Source organism: Erinaceus europaeus, chromosome 1 (genome assembly GCF_950295315.1).
Source record: "Erinaceus europaeus chromosome 1, mEriEur2.1, whole genome shotgun sequence".
NCBI lineage: Eukaryota > Metazoa > Chordata > Mammalia > Eulipotyphla > Erinaceidae > Erinaceus > Erinaceus europaeus.
Window position 1 is genome coordinate 159,405,355 of NC_080162.1, and position 24,863 is coordinate 159,430,217.

General features: G+C 36.6%; 1 long non-coding RNA gene across 1 annotated transcript; it reads left to right on the plus strand.

Moving 5' to 3' along the window:
- Window positions 1-98: 98 nt before the first annotated feature.
- Window positions 99-17,024, plus strand: LOC132540594 (uncharacterized). Its single transcript, XR_009551790.1, has 2 exons — window positions 99-709; window positions 10,919-17,024. It is a non-coding gene; the product is annotated as an uncharacterized LOC132540594 (long non-coding RNA).
- Window positions 17,025-24,863: the final 7,839 nt, after the last annotated feature.

Sequence of the window (24,863 nt, forward strand, 5' to 3'; positions counted from 1 at the left end):
AAAAAGTATATATATATATATATATATATATATATATATATATATATATACTGCTTAGAAAATAATTCATAAATCACTTTCTCATTTGGAAACCCATACCATGTGTGCAGATGAACAGCAAACTCAAGTGTGTTTACATGTGTATCAGAATTAATGAAATGGTTTGTTCTCAGCACATTTCAGGATTTGTTATAGTTTTCTTCTTTTTTTACATCATAATTTGAGACAGAAATCCTTTATGACAGAAATCTTATGCAGCACTTGTATGGCTTTTGGCAAGACCAAGGAGCTCAATAACTTAGAGACATACATTAAATAGTAATTATGATCCAGTATTCAACTGCAAACTTGTAGTCAGTACACAAAGAGGAAGAAGTGGGGAAAAAGAAATCTGTGCGTCTCGCATTGGAACCTAAGGGCAGAGGTGGGAGAGAGCTATAACTGGACATCTGAAGACACTGAGTGATTGGTGACTGTGATGGCAGGCAGGCACAATTGGGAAACACGCCATGCCATGCCTTTCTAGTGCCAAACACCTTCCAACCACAACACTGACAGAGAAGTCCCAAACAGTGGAGCAAGAATGGTGTGAGTCCCACAAAGCAGGTGCAAAAACGAACAATCAAGTTTTCTGCTGTGTACAGACTTTCCCCCTCCCTAATCCAAGGTCAAAGTGATGAGTTTTGAAAGGCTTTGGGGACACTTTTTAGTAAGTATGACCAGGCAAATGCATTGGGAGATATTGAGAAAATCCTGCTGAACTGATTGAGGGCTTTTCACTAGATCCAGCTAAGATTTGTATTTGAAATAATTTGTAAAGTCACACTCTTACAACAAACTTCTGGGTTTTAAATACCTCCGTACAAAAGTAAACGTCCCTGCTTTCTGTTTCCAGTGTCCTCAGTCATGGTGCTTTTTGTTGCATTAAAAGTGCCGGTCAAACTTTGATAGTATTTTTTTATAGTTGGTGCAGAGTGGAATAACTCATGGATTATTTCAATATTTTTGTAATAAAATATATAGGGTGTACATATAGGCATCATCCATATTTTTATTGACCTGGAATCATTGGAAAATATTTTAAGCATTATAATTACTTTGCATGTCAGAACCTAGTCCACAAACTCCATCAGCCTGCCTAGGCAGATTGAGAACATATGTGTCTTGCAAGATCACCCCTACCTTGCAATGTTGGTGCCCCCAGAAACCCGGCCAGGGGTGCTATCAGAATATCAGGTGATAAGAGAATCGCTTAACTAGAAAGGGCTTGTCAAGACTGGCCAATGTTTCCCAGGAAATATAAGTTGTAAATGATTATGTTCATCCATTCACTATGACAAACCTGACCACAGTGGAAGCTGTCTTAAACTTCTTCCCCTGATTTTATAATAACTCAACTAATACATTAATGTTAGTTAAGTCACTAAAGAAAAGAGGAAAAGTCAGTTTAACTTTATATTTCAACTATTAGGACTGTACAGTTCTTTTAAAGTCAAGTTGTATAGCTGCCAGTTGTAAGGAGTGTGTCACACAGAGAATGCTGTCCCCTTTATCATATGTGGGGCTCAGTCTAAGACTCCTTACAGTACAAAGCCCCAAAACTGTGTTTAAAAAAAATAGATGATTTTATCAGTAGAGCATAGCTTCTTAGCACCCCATGATATGATCCTCCAAGCAATATTTCCACTAAAAGACAATAATCTTTTGTTTGGATGTGAAAAGATTACCTGGCCACTAGTAAACGCCCAGAAAGACATTTCATGTTGGCCCTTGGTGAGAACAGTCCACCCCCACTGCAGAAGGAAGAATGATTACATGGGCAAATTCTTCACTTTTGTGCAGAACCATGCTATTAGCTTCATTTTTTCTAAGACAATGTTAATTGATGATGTTTGGAAATTGAATGGCTCAGGTGAACCATAGCTTGGATTCCATGAGTCAATGATAATCAATACCAACTACAGGACCCATCACTCTTCAGTCATGAAAATGCTAAATTATTTCTGAATTTAAAACAAGTGCTATGTGAATAGGAAAAAATTACTGTGTTTTTTCTTGGAAATGAGAATGCAGGAATGGGGGAAGTAAAAGAAGTTTCAATTTTTTTAATGATTTCCCAAATACTATAAATACTCTGTTATCCAACATTCTTGAAGAGTATGTTTTAGACACAAATTTTGCTAAAGAAATGATATTCAATGTTATAAATTATAAGATTCTCGAGATCATGAAAACAAAATGACTTACTCCAAGGTTATTCATGACTATAATCTTGCTTCCATGAATCAGCACTTTCCTGCAATCAGGCCATGAATTACAACTTTTTGTAGTTTCTAGATAAACAGATAACAGAGAGTTTAAAGTATTCAAATTTAAAGAGACATTGTCAATATAGAAAGGAATAAAGTTTGTCCTAGGATTACATTTTCAATTTGCCCTTAAACCTTCCACAGAGACTAATTAGAGAATCCAAGATCATCAAACTATGTTTAGCATACTTATTAGAAATGCTGAATTCTCTTTCTGTGGATTCCAACTTCCTGGGCCTGAATCTACTTGGATTCCTTTGATGAGGAGGAGGGGAGGCCTTTTCACATAAGACTATAAAATTTTCTAACAGATAATATTACCATTTTTTAAATTTTCAAAATAGCACTTAATGAAATTATTACTGTAACTTAACCAGGCTGAAACTTTGAATTGTTTCTATGTAAATCAAAGTTTTATCCATCCCCACCCCTCAAATGACAATGTTCTTTAAATTCTTTATTTAAAATCATCTATTTTACAATGTCCTGTTTATCTGTTGTATGTCTAGTTCAGTAAAATACCCTTAGCACTCAGTCACTGCATCAGAAAGAGAATTTATTTCACCTATTGTTATGAGTTCAATAGGTGAAATAAATTCTCTTTCTGATGCAGTCAAAATATGCAATTTATGTATCAGCAGAAGATAAAACAATAATGAAATATTAACACCTAATTTCTAAATGCCTAAATTGTTTTGTTTGGTGAATAAAAGAGTTGATAGGGATGATTAATTAAAAATGGATGGGAATGGTTGAAATTTCAGTGACTTTAAAAATAATTTGTGTGTGTACATTATATGTGGCACACACATGAGCATACATGCATATATACAACTAAAGTAATAGATGAAAAAGATAAAGTACATACTAAACTTTCATGCACATAAATCACTATGTTATTGAAACATGAACCTTTAGATAAAGAGCTTTTTTCATCTCTTTTTCCATCACGAGTCCAAGTTTACAGTTCATATTTGTAAGACATCAATACATTTGTGAACTTCAGTTGGAAATCCCTAATTTTAATTTAGCATTTATATTGTGAGTAAGCATTATCCCTTCTAAAAGATGTCACCTCTTAAGTCATTGAAAAGACTATTTTGAGTCATTCTAAACTTTCTTCCTCTGAACTATTTGAATGAAGCAAAATTCTCTGATGTCCTTACCAAGATTCTATAAGGTTACACATTTGCCTGTAAGAGTATGAAAAACCTTTGAGTGGAAACAAGTCCTGACACAATGTTTAGACAGAAATCCAGAGATTTCTTTTTTATAATGAGCCATTTCCTAGACTAAATTTATGCTCCCCTGCATTCTCATGTACCTTTGCCATTAACCATTACTGTTTCTATATAAAGCTTATACGAGATGCCTGCATTTTTATGTTCCTAAGGAGAATTTTTTAAATCTTTTTTGGAGGAAATTCCACTGTCTTTCAGGGGTAGAGTTCAGAGAGTGATTGAAGGTGAAAACACAGGAGGACTGGCCTGATTATTTCTACCATGGCAGTGATAGATGCAGATCAGCTCTGTTCATTTCTCTTCTGTAATACACTGTCACATTAGGAAACAGTCAACATGATTACTTCTGTTAGCTTGTGACTCAAAACACTCTTCTCTTCCATAGTGCAAGCATTTCAAGATGGCAAAGATGACATTTCTCTTTCTGCCACATCCTGACCCTCACTCCATCGCCATGTCTCTGGTCCTGACTGCATTAGACTGAAATATTCAAAATATTTTTTAATTTATTCTTGTTGTTGTTAATTTTGGGTAGAGAAAGAGAGAAATTTAGAGGAAAGGGAGAGACAGGGAGAGAAAGAGAGAGACACCTACAGCACTGCTTTACTGATTGTGAAGCTTACCCCAGCAAGTGGGGACTAAGGGCTTGAACCAGGGCCCTTGTGTAATGTAACATGTGTGCTCTGCAAAATGTACCACTTACAGGTCCCTCCTATTAAAGCATTTTCACTCCATCCTCCCTTTTTCCCCAGAATGGGCTGCATTGCTCACTGCAGACCTCTCTGTTAGACATATACCTTATCCAGTTGCCATCCTAAAAGTGTGCAAATGGGAAGAATCAATATGTGCTGTTATCAAGAACTTTGGCATATTCAGAAGTAGAATTCTTCTGGGGGAGTCTGGCGGTGGCGCAGCGGGTTAAGCGCATGTGGCGCAAAGCACAAGGACTGAAGTAAGGATCCTGGTTGGAGCCTCCGGCTCCCCACCTGCAGGGGAGTCACTTCACAGTGGTGAAGCAGGTCTGCAGGTGTCTGTCTTTCTCTCCCCCTCTTTATCTTTCTCTTTTCTTTCCATTTCTCTCTGTCCTATCCAACAACAACGACATCAATAACCACAACAATGTTAAACAACAAGAGCAACAAAAGGGAAAATAAATAAATAATTTTAAAAAAAAAAAGAACTCTTCAGGATGTGGGTAAAACTATATAAATGCACAATGATCCATTTAACTCTATTAAGTTTAGCAATTACTAACTCATAAGCAGCCTGCTCTCATAGCAGAAAGTCCGGTATGATTTGCCCACAGAAATGAGGGGTTCAGAAACTCTCCATGAGCATTTGACATTTCATGTTATTTCACTATCTCTTTGAAACATTCTCCATATTTCACATATACACAGAGAGAGAGACACACACAATCAGGCTTTTGTCAGATTGTGCGCTCTAGCTCAGAAATGTCAAGTTTGAGCCCACCATTGGTGGCCTAGGTTCTGCTCAATGAGGGATAGGCGGGTCTCTGAAATGTCTGATTCTTTTTGCTAAAGATTTTTTATAGTTTAAGTTAGAAACACTGATGATGTCACATTTTTTGTTTGGTCCTTGTCTCCCCTTAGATTTTCTTGAAGTTCAGATTCTCATATTAGTAGTAATGTGCCTTGATTGAGAACTGAGAGTGAGCTCAGTGCTTGCTACAGAATTTTCTCCATGCATCCTCACTCACTCTTCACTATTTCTGTGAGTTACATACTATTTACAGATAACAGCACTTCAGATCAAGGGTATTAAGCAATTTTCCAGAGTTCCCACAGCTAGAAAACCAGGTTTCTGAGAGTTAAACAGACTTTTACTAGCTTCTGACAATCACAAATTCTTCTAGAAAACCAAGGACTACTTCCCCACCAAGATCTATTCCTGCTTTGACACAATCTCAGAAGAAATACAATTATGGGGGTGATGGTCACATTTTTCAAAGGAGGTTTTTATGTAAAAGTTAAAGACATCTTTCAAAATGAAACAATATTTTAAAAAACAGTGAGAAATGGAAATCTCCATCACCTCTTACTACTCTCTTTCGTAGTAGGTAGATATATGCTCTCCTTTCCTCCTAGATAATTCTCCCCTTCTGTGGCCCTACTCTTTTTTTTTTTAAGTTTTCTTTCTTTTTTTTTGTTTTATTTATTTATTTATTGGATAGAGACAGACATAAATGGAGATTGAAGGGGGTGATAGAGAGGGAGAGAGACAGTGAGTCACCTACAACCCTGCTTCACTACTCGCAAACCTTTCCTCTTGCAGGTGGGGACTGGGGACTTGAACCTGGGTCCTTTTGAGTTGTAGCATGTGTGCTCAACCAGGTGTGCCACCACCCAGCCCCTCTGTGGCCCTACTTTGCACTGAAATGATCAATATAAATTAGCCCAATGACTCATCTCTGTATATTCTACATAGTGTGCTATTGTCCTTCAGTTTAGCAACATAATAAACCATAATAAAACCTCACTACTTGAACAAAAACAGAAAGAGAGAAGGGGAAAACAAGAAAGATGAGTCTAGTAAGTCTTTGAAGTTACATTATACTATTTCATGATTTTTTCCAAAATTATACTTAATGTCTTGCTGGATTAATAAAACTTGACGTTTAGAGGAATGTTATACCATAAATTTAACCCATCATATAAATCTAGGAGCCTTATCATGAGTTAAAAAATTAGATACAAATAATATAGCACATATTTACTGTTTGTTGAATTGATTATAACAACAATTAATGTGTCATTTCCCTCCTCAACTTAGTTGTAATATGTTCCAGTCTAAAGGTTTGAATCCAAAATAATAATAATAATAACATAATAATAATAACCAGTAGTGCACCAAAAACTTTCTCAATCTTTCTTTATTTAAAATATATAATTATATATAGGGGTCAATGTTAACTTCTTAAAAGTAACCATCTCTTTTCCTATTTTTTATATAATTTAACCATATATATATATATGAAATATGTTAAATATCATGTGTTTTATAAAATCTAAAGGCGATCGAAGTGTCACTTCAGTATGCTTGTTCTATAAATGAAACCAGAGGAAGCCAGTGAGGTCAGGTAAATGTTTTTTGTTTTTTTTTTAATTTTTTTTAAATATTTTATTTTATTTACTTATTCCCTTTTGTTGCCCTTGTTGTTTTATTGTTGTAGTTATTATTGTTGTTGTCGTTGTTGGATAGGACAGAGAGAAATGGAGAGAGGAGGGGAAAACAGAGAGGAGGAGAGAAAGATAGACACCTGCAGACCAGCTTCACCACCTATGAAGCGACTCCTCTGCTGGTGGGGAGCCGGGGTTCAAACCGGGATCCTTATTCCGGTCCTTGTGCTTTGCGCCACCTGCGCTTAACCCGCTGCGCTACAGCCCGACTCCCAGGTAAATGTTATAATCGGCATTCCTTGCTCCTTTGCTTGGCAAGCATGACCTCATGAGTAGCTATGCTAGGCAATCCACAAGCAAGTGCTAAAGGAGCCCCACACTCCAGAAGCTTACACTTGGGTTATTGTAACAAGATAAGAAATTTCTGATTTCAGTTCTGACATTTTTTAATGTCTAAAATTCCATATCAAAACAATAAAGAAATATAATATTTTTCAAGACTGTTACGTAAGCCTCACAATAAGCAATTAGCATACCCAATGGCTATGAAAACACATGGTAATTATATAAGTATAAAAACAAAGCAATATGGATGATTGCTTATAAAGAGAGCAAGTAATTTCATGATTTGTTTTTAATGCCTTTCCCATTCTAGATATTTTAAATCAAGGTCATAGGGAAGAAAGAAAGAAAGAAAGAAAGAAAGAAAGAAAGAAAGAAAGAAAGAAAGAAAGAAAGGAAGAAAGAAAGAAAGGGAAAGAAAGAAAGGAAGGAAGAAAGGGAAAGAAAGAAAGAAAGAGAGAAAGAAAGAAAGAAAGAAAGAAAGAAAGAAAGAAAGAAAGAAAGAGAGGGAGGGAGGAAGGAAGGAAGAAAGAGAGAGAGAGGAAGGAAGGAAGGAAGGAAGGAAGGAAAGAAGGAAGAAAAGGAAGGAAGAAAGAAAAGGAAGGAAGGAAGACTGGGTGGCGTGTGCAGTTATGCACCCTGTTGAGTGCACGTTACAATGCACAAGGATCCCAGTTCAAGTCCCCACCTGAATGGGGGAAAGCTTCACAAGCAGTGAAGTAGAGCTGCAGGTGTCTCTTTCTCTCCCCCTTTCTCTTCCTACGCCTTCCCTCTCAAGTTATTTTTCTCTCCACACAAGTAATTAATTAGTTAACTAATTATTAGTTGACTAATTTTAAAAAAGGAGAGTGAGAAAGGTAATACTCTGTTTCACACAGTATATGACTCAAAACAGCCATCTCTATTAACTGAAGAGATATTTGTGAAAATACTTTAAGAGGCGTGAAATTATGATGTCTCTCAAATGTCTGAGGACTTTTCTAATAAGTTATTCTCTGATCTTAAGAAACTTCCCCAGTTAGTGCATGCCACATGTCTCTAGGCTACTAGCTGTGTAAGGGTAACGAATCCCTAGATACACATCTCAAAAAATGCAAGGAATTTTTCTGAGAGTAGTACTGTATTGCATTCTTCTTTTTTTTTTCCTCCTTCTTTCTTCATCGTTTTTTTTTTTTTCTCCTTCTTTCTTCATCGTTTATTTTTTTTTTTTCCCTCCAGGGTTATTGCTGGGCTCAATGCCTGCACCATGATTCCACCGCTCCTGGAGGCCATTTTTTCCCCCTTTTGTTGCTCTTGTTGTTGTAGCCTCCTTGTGGTTATTATTATTGCCATTGTTGATGTCGATCGTTGTTGGATAGGACAGAGAGAAACGGAGAGAGGAGGGGAAGACAGACAGGGTGAGAGAAAGACAGACACCTGCAGACCTGCTCCACGGCCTGTGAAGCGACGCCCCTGCAGGTGGGGAGCCGAGGGCTCCAACCGGGATCCTTATGCTGGTCCCTGCGCTTTGCGCCACATGCGCTCAACCCACTGCGCCACCCCCCGACCACCTCTTCATCATTTATTTTATTTGAATGAAAGAGGCACAGAAAAGAGACCATAACACTGCTCAGCTCTGATTTGTGGTGGTGCCAGGGATTGAAGACAGGACCTCAGGCATGAAAGTCTTTTACATAATTATTATGCCGTCACCTTAGTGGGGTTTTTGTTGTTGTTTTGTTTTGTTTTGTTTTGTTTTTGCTTTGTTTTGTTTTTTTCCTCCAGGGTTATAGCTGGGGCAAGGTCCCTATACTACGAATCCACTGCTCCAGATAGCCATTTTTTCCATTTTTGTTGTTGTTGCTTTAGGATAGGATAGAGAGAAATTGAAGATAGAAGGAAGATAGAGAGGGAGAGAGACCTACTTCACCACTTGTAAAGCTATCCCCCTGCAGGTGGGGAGCCAGGGACTCCGATGGATCCCTCCTAGCACCAGTCCTTGTGCTTTGCACCATGTGCACTTAACTGGGTGCACCACCGCCCATTCTCTCACCTTAGTATTTCTTCAGCAATAAGGACCAAAAAACTCACAAAGTGTGGATACTAAAGCCACTACTAGAGAGAGTTCTCCCCACTACCCTACTTGTTCTTTTGGAGGCCTAATAATTGACACAAAGCCAATTAACAGGAGAAAGATCTTAGGGTCATACACATGGAGGCCCATTACCTATAGGACCTGTCATCAAGACAAACACTAAATTTAAAAAAGTTTTGGACAAAGAAATAATACATTTGTGAAAAACTGATCAAAGACATTAGGTCCAGATATTGATATGTTCAGGCTCACAGGACCCTTAACTCCATGTCTCTGGGAGTGAGGATGTCATTTTTGGTCCTGTACAGGGAGGGAAACTTTCACATGGGAAATTTATTTCCTACTTTCAGGGAGTCAGACAGGAGCAGGGTGTCATTCTGCACTGATTGTTTCTCAAGTAACTTTAACTCAAAATAACCAATAAATCTCTTGGCATATTTAAGGGTGACTTATTGTGAGCCCCATTATGTCCAATACAAGTCTTGCAAACTAGTCAGTAGTATTCAGCTTCCCACAAATATAAGAAGCATTGCTTAAAGACAATTTACATGACAAAATTTTTATAAGTGAAACAATTCTGGCAAGGAAATGTATAAACTCATAGTCAGTCCTCTATGGAATAAAAGGAGTGAGAGAAGAAAGCCTAGTAATTCTCATGGATGCAGAATGGTTCAAAGAATTACTTGGTAAGTCCTATTAAGTATAAATTTAAAAGTTGAGGTAATAACATTACTGCATCCAAAGGATGGTTTCTAGGTTCATGCCATCATTAGTAGCTCAGTTACTTTGATTACTACTGTTTTTGTTATCACACCAAATAGAATATAGTGACATTTGCAGAGCAAAGATCATGTTTAACAAAATAGATCAACATCAAAACCATCTAATCATGTGGATAAGTAAGTATGACCAGTATAACATCAACACAAATTTTCCTCTTGTGCTATTGTTTTGAAGCCTGCCACCTACTCTGTTACTAGAATTTCAGAAAAACAAAGTTTCTTGTTGTGGTACTTCTACCAACTTAAGTTGGTGGTCCTTTCTTTACTGCTTGATTTGCATTAGAATAGAGCTAATCAAATTCCTGCTTCATTTAAGCGCTGCAAATGTGAACAATGAGGATGTTGTGTTTAAAGTAATTGAATTTCACTGTTTTAGTGGCATGGAGTTGTATCAAATCAAGTCTTAATTATTTCAAATTAATTCATTTATAAGTTATAAAACACTCCTCAATATGTTGAGACTATATTTTATATTTCTATCATTATAAGAAATTCCCATTTTGATCACAAACTAGGAGTATATATTTTAAACACCAGGATTTCAGTCTATTGTGATTGTGGGCAATGATTACTTGCATTTGGGTGTGTTGGGGACTAAATTAACCCTCCACCTGTGACTTTTTCTCTGGCATTTTGTGAGTTCTTACCTTATTTATATTAATCACACTAGTATACTGCCCTGTAACTGAAGGTGATCTGACAGTTGTCAAAGAACTATCACTTTATAGTGTCCTTTAAAATAACAAAAATATTCACTGGCCCTTATGAACCTTTCTAATGTGCATTAAAAGTGATATGCTTTACTGAAGTGTGTTTTGAAAGCCTTGGGTGAAATATTTTCCTTGGTGTGAATCAGAAACTTGGTCTTCTATGAAAAGAAAGAACTCTTACCTGCCTTGTGGGGAGAAAGGTAGGGAGTGGTGGCTATCCAGTCACACTCAGAAATGTGAGCCTAGGTTGTCACTAATCTGTGTGTTGCTGATGCTATCGATTCCCTTTTTCTTCTTCTTCTTTTTTTTTTTTTTTACAGAAACATCTTGGAACTTGTCAAGCTTTACTGGAGGTGATTTGCATTAATTAATTCAACAGACCCTTTAATCTCACAAATCTTTGACTTGTAATATGGTAGCCAAGCTACTGCAAGGGGCAATTAAGCAGTTAGTAGAAAGGAGTACTCGTTCAGTGTTGTGCCCAGGCCAGAAGAAAGAGACCTCTATGAAGTAGAGCATTGATGAAATTGTACTACCTTCTTCCTCCTCATTCATGTTGTGGAAAGCCATCTGCTTCATTTGGTTTTGCCAGTATGCACTGCTTTAAAAAAAGTGGGGAAAGGGAGGTCTGTGGATTCTTGAGGGGTTGCATAGCTCAGAGTATGGGTATCTGGTCATGGAAACTCACTTTAAATGGATACGATCTAATTGTGTTTGGAAATGGAAAAAAAAAGTCATTGTCACTTGTTTAATTACTGATCTGACAGAGTACAGTGACTGCTATTAACTTTATTTTGTGAGAGTATATTATCAACATCGTAATAAGTTGTTTTGTAAAAATTGAATTTACAATTCAATTTCACAAGTATAACCTGCATTATTCAGCTACTGAATAATTTGATCCCTGCATTCTTTGGTGGTTTCATTGATGCGTTCAAACTAAGATAACATTTATATGTGCAATTAACTGTCCTGTTACTCCTCAGACTCCGGAAAATGTTGGTTTCAAGTTCTAGAAGCACCACTTTTATGTTCTTAATCCCTAAATATTCACTCCAAAGTAAATAAGTGGCCTCATTATTCTTCCTGGCTTCTTTGTTTTGAAAGAAAGATTTGAGCTGCAAGGTTAGAATGAAATGTAGTTCGCTATACTTAAATACACAATGTCAGAGTTTGCAAGTATATCTACAACCACATGTTCTTGTAAAGTTTCCCGTCTAGGGTTTTGACATAACAGTCTTAGTCAACCCGAGGTGAATGAGTAAAAGTAACCAGATGTACTCAATAAACAGTCTAACAGGAAAAGAAGAAGAAACAGGGAATGCTATTCCTGTATCAAAAGATATTTTCTCCTTAGTGGTCATCTTGGTGATTCTCTCCCAGGTGTAGTAAGAACTACTGAGTGATAGTGATCATGCTCTTGTCATAAACACTGTAATTTAATGGTTAAAAGAATACCCTACCACCATGCAACTTATTTTCTATGGCAAGGCAAGGAGAAAGAACCAGGTGGAAGGAATTCCAAAGTCAGAACAGACACAAAGATTCACCGTTATGTATGAGTCAGTTGACTATAAGGACAAAAGTGCAATAAACAGTCCTCTGAAAAAGGCTCAGGGGTGAGAGTCCAAGTGAGAGAATTATAAGTGTAGTGAGTGAAGAGGAAAACTACCAGTGTCTGCTCAGAAATGTTTGCTTTGTTACAGAACAGAGGTTTCCAGGTAGCTCCTGCATTCCTTAGCCATAATAATAAGAGATCTACTTTCAAAAAATCATGTAGTGAGACAAAGTAGGAAAAAAGAGATGTCAGTGACTTGATGGCTCAGTCAGTACTTAAGAAAACATGCCACTTGTGATTCTGTTTCTTGGTCATTGGCCCCTATGCTGCTATCTAACCTTCATACTAAGAGCTTCTGATGGATTATAAATGAGTTGTTTTTAAGGTATTTTAAATATTCCTTCTTGAAGAACATGTTCCTTTGAACTTCTCTCATTTTGATAGCAATGAGATTCAGGGTTACCATGGCCTTACTCATAATCCCATTGTAAATAAATCATGACATCACAAAAGCCTCTGTGTTCAGATTCACTGAACAGGTTTAAGCTTAATCTTTTAAATGCAACTTTAATCTTTTAAATCTAGATCCCACCAGTCACTTGGTCTATGTATCTATCCCTTAATTGGAGAAAAACAGTTGTTGTTCAAATGATTTGCTGACAAATGGAAATAAAAAGTAATGGACTACATTTTTCAATACACACACACACACACACACACACACACTACTGTGACACAGACAGCCCTAAAGTTTAAATTTTTCCTCATGACTAAGTTTCTTCTCATTCAGGGGCATTTAACATCTGAATTTTCCAAATGATTTGCTGAACCATCTTCACTAAATGGACACTAAAGAAGTTACCGAGAAGTAATGATTATCCACATGGATGTGTATATCCCCCCCAAAAGGTAAAGGAGTAGATTTGATCTTTGTGATGTCAAACATCAGGATATCTGGGAAAGCCCACATGTTTGAATCATAGAGTTTTTCCTGTTGTCTGGACTGTCCAGAGAGACAGAAAATGCTCAGGTGTAGGTAATGCAGTTTAATTTTCATTTGTAGTACTCGATTAGTGATGATATTTTGCTGTCAGAAATCTCCTTGTTGTGCAAAGAGAGACAGAGAAAATACTATTTAAATTTTGTTTACTTTGAGGAAACATATGAATGGAAGGGCATTGGGAAAACTGCTCTGTGTGTACTCAGATTTGATTGCAATGCAGACCTTGAGAGGGTCAGTTCTGTTGGTCAGCCACTTGGTGATTCCCAAGCAAGAAAACATTTTATTCAGAACTTTTCCATCTCTGATAATTTTATAACTTCCTATCAACCCTTTACAAAACCTTAGTAATTCCCATGGTCAATTTGATTTAATTTTTCAAAATAAATACAAGTGTTTGATAGTTTTTTGCTTAAGTGCAAAGTTTTGATTTTTAAGACCTAAATCATTTAAGTATATAATTTGATCTGCTTGGTGGGATTATTTTATGATTGAATTTTATGATATCCATAGATGGAAAAGCTACTTTTCTCAAATTAAACTATATGTTTGGTTTGTTAATGTTATTCTGATTGCTAAGGTCTAACTGGTTGTGACATACTGGAATATTTGTGTTTTCTTTGCAATCATAGGAAAAAAAAAAAAGGAAAGGATAGCCTTAAATGGAAATTCACTTTCCAACATTTGTATTTATGACTATTTGTCTACATTTTTTCTTATGTCTTCTGGTTTGGCTCCAGATTGGTGAAAGAGTGTCGTTTTTCTCATTGTGTGTTTACCTCATTTACTGTTCTGATGCCGGGCAGAAAAATAGACAAACTCTTCAGACCAATGTTCTTTTTCAAGTGCTCTTGTGTTGCATAACTTGTTGGAGGCACTGGCCATAAACAGACTCACAGGGCACTGGAAAATAAGTCAGCTATGCAAAGACTATTTAATCTAACTGGTTTGTAGCATCTTGGCTTATGTTCTGGTTATGTCAAATTCTACATTTAGTGCCAAATCCAAGGATAGAAAGCTCCCTTCCTTTCTGAGTCTTTCTCTTCAGATGCTAAAGTTTCCCCTAAATTAAATGAATACCCCACCTTGAATAACAAGACACTGTTGTCATTGGTCTGTGCCAATTGTCATCCATGATGGCTCCTTTGGAGGCCAGATCTTGTTTGCTTGCTCATACACCTGCTAAAGTCTCCAAGAACATAAAGCAAGTCCTTCCAGACACTGATGTTCATACCCATTCATTTTAGCTTCACTTTTCTTCTTCCTGAGATTTTTCACTTCACCAGATCTCTTTACTCTCATGATATTAACAGAATATTTGGGTTTATTGACAACCAAGAGGCAACCAATTAGCAAAAATCATTAGATATTTTTCAATTATCTTTTTTTTTACTTGACAATTGAATGAAAATTACACTTTAGTAGAAAACCTCCCTGTGTTGAGTATAAGGACTATTTTAAATATGCTTAACTATACTCAGTGAAACAATATCTTTCTACATTATGAATTGCATTCCTTTCTGGAGACAAGGATGTGAAGGTGGGGTCTAGTGATGGGAACACAGGGTCTGATCATCTGGAACCCCTCAGAGTCCTCATTATTGATGGCCACATCAGTCTCAGAAATTCACTCTCAGCCTCATCTTCCCACATTTAAAAGAGATAATACTTATATACCTACCTCATAGTGGTATTGTGAAGGTTACTTAGACTCTGTAAGTGCTTTGACACTTGACAACTAGTATTAGCACAAAGGAGAACCATGTGTGGCCCAGAAGTCAGCTGTCATTGAGGATAGAGATGCCTCAGTAGCACAACAGCAATAACTCACCAAGCAAAGAATATGATTTTTCTTGGTCACCTAACAAAAGGGAAATTTTCTCCTTCAAAGGTCGAAATTTTCTCCTTCAAAGGTCTATGTAGAGCTTTTTAATTCTCGCTTTTTAATAGGAAGATTCCTTTCATACAAATGTTGAGAAGCTTCATATAGATGACAACTTCCTCATAGTCAAACTGAATTCTACTATTTATCAGCTGTATCCTAAAACAGGGCTTCTTCTGATGCCTAAGAAATTTGCATGCCTGGTTCCAAATTACATATTCCAGAGTGCATGCATGACACTCAAGTCACTACTAACAACTGCCAATGGGGTGTTCTTAAATCTACTACTAAAATAGGAAAGATTCAATAGGCATTACCTGGATCATATTATTAAATATTTAATTTATTTAGTTTTATTTTAATGCGAAGATAAATATATACAGAGAGAAAGACACCCAAAGCAAGACCAGAACACTGGCTGGTGGTCATGCGGCTGAATCTGGAATATTAGAGCTTCAGGTGTAAAATTCTTTTTCATAATCATTGTGCTGTCTTCACAGACCACTGGAATCATATTTTGTGTTATTCACAATGAAATATTTTTCACCCCTAAAAGGATACACCTCTCCTGTTACTACCTAGTCAATGAATGCAATGCCTTATTTCTGCCTGAAATTCCTTCGTTTTTCAGAAGATAAATATATTTTAAATATTCCAGAAAAGTATTTGCAAAAGGACTTCTTCTACACATTTACACACACATATATACTAGGCACTGCTAAAGGACCAAGGAAATAATGGGAAAGCAATCTATGTGATTTTCCCTAGAAGTAGCAAATTTTCTCTTACCAGAATATCAAGCCCCTATAATAACTAGCCCTAAATAACATGATTTAATTTTTACATATTTACCCTATTCTAACCATGGAGACAATATAAGAGTACACCAGTGAAACTATACTAATGAAGTAGATAATGTTATCATGAGGTGATTTAATGAGGCAAAGCTGCATATATAAATATTGTCATTGTGCCCTTATTTAATAATTACATTGCTAAAGAAAAAAAATCCATTCATTTAAAAATGTGAAAAAGGGTTTCAGAAAGTTTATCTTGTTAAATGAGTTTAAAACCATATGACACCTGGTACTGATGTGATGTACACAGTCAGCATAGCCTCTCCCAGTTTCTAATATTCAATATAGCAGTGGCGTATCAAAATCTGAATATTTCAAATTTGGTAAAAATTTCTAATAAAAAGTATTAAACTTTCAGAAGCATTAATTTATCATGGGAAAACATCTGATCCATTTAATAGATGTACGTTACCACATCAGATTTAAGATGATAAGTATTTGTATAAGTTCTCTATAGAGTACTGTATGTGAGTCAAAATAGCTTGGACTTCCCTGACTTTTTCTCCCAGCACCTAGTATCAGAACTTTTCCAACCAAAAGTACAGCAGAATATTCACGTTGTGATAAAGGGAAATAGTCACATAGCCCTTTGGTTTTTGCACAAGAAAACTGTGGCTGACTAGACTCAATGTAGGGGATCAAGAAGAGTGAAGCCAGTTTTCAGTTGAGTTAGTTAAACTCAGAGGAGGGTGATGGGAAGAAGATGTCATTGAGAGATTTTACCTGTTAGTTAGAAAACTAAATCTAAAAGTGTTGAAACAAGAGAAGACTTTGCACTGTTAGAATACATATCCTTTACCAAATATAAAAACAAGTGGAGAAAACATTGTGTTATATTGTAAACTATGTGTCCAGTTACTGAGGAAGAGAAGTTTTGAAACATTCATGTGCTTTATTATTTCTAAAAACTTTTCAGTTCATGTGAAACTCTCTAAAATCCTCCACAGAAATGAGTCTATTAAAAAAAGAAAAAACTAGTTTATAGCAAAGACATTGTGATTACCCTGCTATGGACCAATCATGTAATCATCATATGGGACACTGTGTAAATCTAATTGTTCACTTTCACAGCTACTTCCAATTAACATTCTATTTCATAAACAAATGGTGAAAGAAAGAAAGGAAGGAAGGAAGGAAGAAAATCCTATTTTTCTCTAAGGGAGTATCTCCCAACTTAATTTATATCCATTATTTTCCCTAGATTATTTAAGCCCTAATATGTAGATGTCCTGAATTAACTAAAAAAATGAAGTTCTTTGTTCAGTTGCTTATTCTAGTTCCCACTTGAAACCTCTCTAAAGGATAAAGGACAGGAAGGAAGATAGCCTTGGGTAAAAATTTTGCCTCTATGAAACTGTTTCTGCCTTTCTTCTGTTACCAGACATATCAGCAGCCGAGAGAGAGAGAGAGAGAGAGAGAGAGAGAGAGAGAGAGAGAGAGGGAGAGGGAGAGGGAGAGGGAGAGGGAGAGGGAGAGAGAGAGAGAGAGATTATAAATTAGTTTTTCCATAGTCAGAACACAGAAAGCAACCAATGACCAGAGATTGCCACTCCCTTTAAGACCAAATAATATATTGAGTTTAGGGCAAAGATATCCTAAAAGAATGATACCATCTTTCCTATTGATTCTTTTCTCAATTTTCACTAAATTTATTTCACATCTTTCTTCCTTTCTTTCTTTCACCATTTGTTTATGAAATAGAATGTTAAATAAATGTTTGGGTTGAAAATTTCTTGTAACTGCTATTTTATGTTATAACTTCAATGCAGAAATGGTGAAAGCATGAATTAAACCAACTTGCTGGGGAAAGCAGCCTCTGTCTACAGTGACATCCTACCCAGCAAATGCAAATAAGCACTACTACCACTAACATTTTGGTTTAATTCATTTCACCTACTAGGAAAATAGAAGCATTTTGCTCAGCATTAAAGTATTGCATGATATAAGTCTGCTTCCAAATTGCAAGCGATTTTGCTGTTAACACTTTTTTTTCATTCTCACATTATATTAAGTAATTAAGTTTCACATCTAACTACCTCAGCTACTGTTTTTTTTTTTATTTAGAAACATGAAATCATGCAATTTTTAATCAACACATTTTTCATCTAGAATTTCAAAAGAAGACTTGGTGCAAAGCAATTTTCAAAAATTTGTATATGACATCAGCAACCCAACCTCAGGAGGTTGTATTTAATTCTGTTTGTTTGTTTCTAAATTCAATTTAGGGTAAAATCCTCATTTCCACTACATACCAAGAAAAGCTGCTTGATATTTGTTTAATTTGCCTTAAACATGTTGTGCTCCTTATCCAGTTCAACCTTTTCTCTTTTTTTTGAAGTCTTATTACTGAAAAAGAAAATGTAACAGGTGGCAGCTGAACAGCAAACTGAAGAGAATGGACCAATCATTTCTCAGTGCCCTGTTGTTTCAACTCTGCATGACATTCTGATTGTGCAAAATTGTCATTCCTGTGCTTCTCTCTTTCATGACCTTCTCAGAAATGTCTGAGAAACCCATGTGTGTGTTTAGGGACACTTTAGACACCCCCCCAGCCCCCAGCACAAGCACAGTGCCTGAACCCAAATGATAAACTTGGCAGTTTTCGTGCTTTTACTTTGTAAACATTGTACAAATGTATTTCGGCTTTTCTTTAAAGTTAAGAACATTAATTCTTAATTTTTTTCCTTCCTGTAAATATATATATATATATGTATATGTGTGTATGTATGTGTACATATTCAAATTCCATGTATCCAAACATTCCTTTAGTGTTCAAATTGTAAGAGTGTCTTTATTGGCTGGAAGCCATGCTCTGTGGGCCACGACCCATGTGCTCTAGTGGAAAGCACAGTGTGTGGAGTATTTGATGTGCTGCAGTACCATAGTCATTTCTTGTCTGTTAAGTAAGTTGCAATTTGTGATGAAATGAAGTGTAAAGTTAGTGCTTCATAATGAACAAACTTCCTTGGTTACATGATTTTTTTCTTGTAAAACTTTAAGAAAAAAAGACTTGAAATTTTATATATTTGGAATTTGTAGATTTTTTTTTTTATTTTATTGCAACACAAGGTACCAAAATCATTAAATAAAGTACACTGTGGTCATTTTGAATGTGTGTGGGTTCCTGATTCTTTCTGTGCCTAGGAAAAGAGCAGGACATTGAGAACTAAAATCGGGCAGGTAGGAATAGACAGGCACTACTCAAACACATAGTCTCAGGACAACAAAATGTAACAAAGAAAAACAAAAGCAAGGCTCTTTTTGTCAAATTTAAAATTAAATTAAAAGTTACATTAATTTCTGTTATGGGTCACTTAGTTATGTCTTCAAAGTGCAAATGAATGTTTCTTTTGAACAACTATAAGAGTACAGAGATATTTCAGATCATAAAGATTCTAAAAATCTAATTCATTTAAACATTAATAAATGTCACTGAGCAAAAGTTTATTTTAAAAGCTGATGTGTCTAAGTATCTGTTTTTTTCTTTTATAGAAGTAGGGTTTAGGCTTCATAGGTTTATTTTCTTTAAAATGTTCTAATTTGGGACAGGGTTAATAATATAATGGTTATGCAAATGAATTTCATACCTAAGACTCCAAAGTCCTAGATTCATTCCCCAACACCACCATAAGACAGAACTGAGCAGTACTCTGGTAAAAAAAGAAAGGAGAGAGGGGGAGAGAGAGAGAGAGAGGAAAAAGTTTCAAAGAAACTTTCTATGGGAACTAGAGAAATAGTTCAGCCTTGGGTTCACATGCCTGAGGTTACTGGCTGAGGTTATTGGCTCTATTTTTAGCACTACGTGTGCCAGAATATAGTCTGTCTTCTTCCTCTCCTCTCTCTGCCTCATATGAAGCCCTCTCTCTCATACACAGTCAATTAAATAAATATTGAAAAAGGGAAGAACCTAAACACCTTCCTACCATACCCCTTACTTCACTTCCCTCAATCACACTATCTGCTCAACTAACTATATAAAAGGAAGTAAGAAATATTCTTCCATGTTTTTAAATTTCTTCTGACAGAGCATCATCATTATTGTTAAGCTTCAGAAGGAACACTATACAACTGGCCAGAGTTATACTGGCAAAAAATTACATATCAAGTACAGGGCAATTATTATCTCTATGATAACCTTTGTTAGAATCATCTAACAAGTAAATGCAGAAAAACTTGAGGCTAACAGACCCCACTAGAATTCTGGGTCTATTTCCTCCGTAACTTGAGGCCAGATCCCATAAATCCAATTCTGGTTTGGATACAACACAGGATACTCAACACTTTAACAACTGGGAGAAAGCCTAAGCTTGTCAAATAAAGAAGGGACTATAAAAACTGGACAGGAGCAAGAGATTGGCTCAATTAATGATGGCATCTTTGTCTATTACCAGGCCACCCCATCACCCAGGGTCTTAGACAGGGAACCCTTGGGTTTCCCCAAGAGACCTCTGATAGATCCCTTTCTCTACCATCACTAGTCAAACCCACTGAGAATGTCATTATAAGCCCTTTTGTTGGCTTCTTCAGGATTATACCCTCATTATGAGATGGCATTGGTAGGGACTGCTCCACTCTCTGAAGGGAGGCTGCATCATCCTACTTTGCCACTTGAGGAAGACTAGCTCTGAAATAAGCACAGCCTAGAATGTTCCCAGCTGTGACTATGGACTGTGAGCTGTCTTACAGAGACTCAGAGGTTGTATAGGTCCCTATACAACTAAATATAAATGGGTTTGGGTCCAAGGTTTACCCAAATCATTGTGGTTAACAGTTAATTGCATTTCTTCTTCAAGTTTTTAAGCAACTCTCTGCTCTAGTCCTGCTTCCTACGTCTACTCTCAACTCTGACACCATCTTCCCAGACAATATTTCTGGTCCACCCCCATGTTAGCTATCAAACTCAAAAAAGTAGTATTAAGACATAGGCTCCTAGGAATATTCTTAAAATAGAATTCCTAGCTTCTTTCTGCCTTAAGGTCCTTACTTTAATCTGCTCTATTCCTACATAAGGATTCCTATTTATGAAACATTTTATCCTGATTACTATCTTACCGTTTTTAAGCCACTAAGTTCTAGATGTTACTATTTCATCCTCACTCTCCTGGGCAGGTGACCTCACCAATGCTTCCTGGAACTTCACCTCTCCAGAATCCTACCCCACTAAGGAAAGATAGAAATGGGCTGAGGGTATGGATCAAATTGCCAATGCCTATGTCCAGCAGAGAAGTTCTCCCACTTTCTGCACTCCAAAAAGAATTTTGGTCAATATCCCTAGAGGGATAAACAATAGGGAAGTTTCCAATGGGGAGATGGGACACAGAACTCTGGTGGTGGGAACTGTATGAAATTACATCCCTAGTATAATTTTACTTACAACCTTGTAAATCAATATTAAATCACTAATAAAAAATAAAACATTACAAAGAAAAAAATGTTCTATATTCTGTGCAATTAATTAGAGTTCTTCAGGTTGCAAGTTACTTCATTTAAATGTTAAAAGTAATGTAAAGCTGTAGTATAAGCTCTGACTATATGTAGAGAAAGTCTTATTGATAAAAACCAAAAATATATCAAGGGAAATGAACACTTTTTTCCAATAATTTGCTTATTTCTCTTTTAAAGTAATTTTTTGGTTTTCCTTTTTCCTGACTGTAGTAATAAGATATGTTAAATGTAAAAATACTTGAAATCTCCAAGTTAATAAAATTCCTTCCACTTTTTTTCCCCACCTGCAGGGGGAAAGCTTTGCAAGTGGTGAATCAACGTTGTGGGTGTCTCTTTGTGGGTGTCTCCCTCTTCATCACTCCCTTCCCTCTCAGTTCTGGCTGTCTCTATCCTATAAACAAATGAAGATTTAAAAAAAAAATTAAGAATATTGTCTGATAGAATGATGTCAGAGTAGAGAAAAGGGCTAGAAAGTTGAATTTGGGCAGGGAGTAGACCCCATTCTTTAAAAAAAAATTCTGTGGCTAAAATTATCTATTTACCTCCATCCACCTGTTCCAGGGTCTATATATGTGTGTGTATACCTATTCATATTTAGCACTAGAGCCTGTGTAACTTCTAAATCCCTATTGGTCTGAGCTTATAGCTCATGGTCACATCGAGGAACAATGCTGGCTGCACTCATTTCAGGACCAGTCTTTTGTGAGTGGCAGGGCAGGATACCTCTAGCCTCGCTTCAGAGACTGGGGCTATTCCTATCCCCACCATCATTGCTTTATGGTAAAGCCAAGGTCCTAGGAGGGCCCACAGATGCAGTTTCTTATGGAAGCACCCAGTGGTAGTGGAGAGAGGGACCCTTTAGAGGTCTAGGCCCATCATATGTATATGGAAATCCAAGGATTTCCTAACTAGGGCCCCAGATGATCAGGTGATGTGACATTGACCAAACGGGCCATTATTAAGTGGGTCAGTCTCTTGTCCTTATCCAACTTTTGTAGTCCTCTCTTTATCTGATATGGAAGAGCAAAAGCACTAGAATATCCAAGTCTTTTGCTTTTACATAGTTTCAAGGATGGAGTTTTGCCATTCCAATCTATGAGAAATTACAATGAATGTAAGGGTGCACTATGAGCACAAGAATCTATTAAAGGTTCCAGAAACAGAATCAGCACATACTGCAACATATTAACTTTAATACATGACCATTTAAAGATCAACAGAAAAAGAATGGACTATCAATAATTGGCCTTAGGATACCCAGCTCACCAGTAGGGATATTTCTTATTCCAAAATAAGGTTATATGGCTCAAAGCTAGAACTATGAAAATGCACAACTAAAAAAGGAATACACTAGTATCATCTAAGATGAGAAATTTTCCTGAGGTTTATTCATTGATAAAGAAACACAAGTGTCCAAAAACCAACTAAAAAAAAAAAACTAGTGGACATATTTAAACTGAAAAGATAAACATATCCTAGACTAAGATGTCTGTAACAGGGAACATTTTAACTAAAGAATAAAATAATAGAAATAAAATAACCTGCATATATCTGTATAATAAAATATCATGCAGCAATTTAAAATAGTATGCAATTTGAAAAAAAAAAAAGTTAACTAGGCCAGAAAGATCTGTCACAGTATAAGATTTATGCCTGAGTTTCCAGAGGGCCAGGTTCGATACATAAGTGCTCTGATTTATCTCCTGTCCCATTAAAAAATAAAACTTTCAAATAATAAATAGGGCTGGCAAAATGCCTTACATGGAAACTGAGCTGCTTTGCCATGTGCATAATCCAGGTTCCAGTCTGACCCTCCACTGGTTAAAAAGAAACTTCTCTGTAGTAATATATATACCCTATGTTTCTATCTGTCTTAAAAAGTTAACTTGATGCTGTGAAGCCCAGGAGAAGATCAAAAATAAATGAATAAGTAAATAAATAATCAAATAAAACACATTGCATTAAGTAACAATATTGTTAAAAGTTCCTATGAAAATAAAAGACTAAGAAACAAGAGTCAGGTGAAACCATAAATAAAAATTCAGTAATAATAAGACCAACAAAACTGTTCAGTCCCCACCTGTAGAAGCTTCACAAGCAGTCTAGCAGTGTTGCAGATATCTCTCTTTCTCTCTTCCTCTCATCCCTTCTCCTCTCAATTTCTCTCTGTCTTCTCAGAAAAATAGGTATTTTAAAAATAAATATTAAAAGGGAATGGCAAGCAAGTGAAAACGTAATGAGAAAATTATCTTGAAAGGAAAGAACTATCTCTAGCTGAATATACTGTCCTGTTGGATACACCAATTGATCAGTGAGAATGAAATTCACAACTCTGCTAGGTGTGAATTGAATTTATTTGACAGATTTTTGAAAAAACCGTAACTAGATAGGGGAGCAATTCAAACTTTCTCAGGATATGTACCTAGAGCTGGTTTACATAAAGTGACTGGGTTTGGAAAATCTACAGGAAAAAGCTAAGTTTTCAGAGTAATTGTCGAAAGGAGGATAATGTTCAGCCGGGAAGTAGTGCACAAAGCTGACATCACACAGTACCATGAGCCAGGATATGGGTTCAAGCCCTTACTCCCCACCTGTAAGGGGGAAGTCTCATGAGCAGTAAAGCAGGTCTGCTGGTGTTTGTCTCTTTCTCTCTCCCTCTCTAGCCCCCCCTCCCCTCTCAATTTCTCTCTATCCTATCACATAACAAACAGAAATGGCTACTTCTCAGAAGTGCTGGCTCTGTGCCCCAGCTGTAAACCTGATGGAAAAAGAAAAAGATAGAAAGAGAAACAAAAAGAGGGCTATTAACTACAATGAACTTCTATGCATGGACCAGGGATGCTGAAGGAGTCTTACTAAAGCAATGGCCTACTGCTGATATTCAATCAATTCTCTCCCCATTTTACTCTATCTGGACACGTCTGCCAAGGTTCTTCTTATAACAGATACCCTTTCTAACAAACAGACAAACTAACACACAAACACTGGCCCTATTCCCCCAAATCAAAATCTACCTGTGACTTCCAGAGGTGGGGATACAGAGCAGCAGCTGTGTTTCTCTCCTCTTCTCTCCCAGGTCAACTAGGAATACTAAAGGAGATCACCTGGGACCACAACAAGACAGGACAAGAATATCAGGAATCCACCAAATCACCAGTAAGTGCAAACACATGTGGCTCATGGACAGAGAGGAGCCTAAAGAGAGATTGAGCAGCTAACAGTGGGCAGTTTACCATTGAGACACCACCTCTACTCTGTTTTTACCAACAAAAAGACTGCTGAAGGAAGGAGAGGACTTCCCTAAGACTCACCAAGTGCAACCGTGAGTCTCCATTACTACTGCCCTCAGAGGCTGGAGCAGCAGGGGAAAAGCTCTGTGCTAATATTGGGGACAAAGATGTCCAGAAATGAACTGACCAGGAAACTCAGGAGAAGATGTATGCCCTGGTGCCCTAGAGGTGGGGCTATGTAGTGGGAGCCTTTTCACATTGTTCTCCTGATGGGAACATGGTGAATAATTATT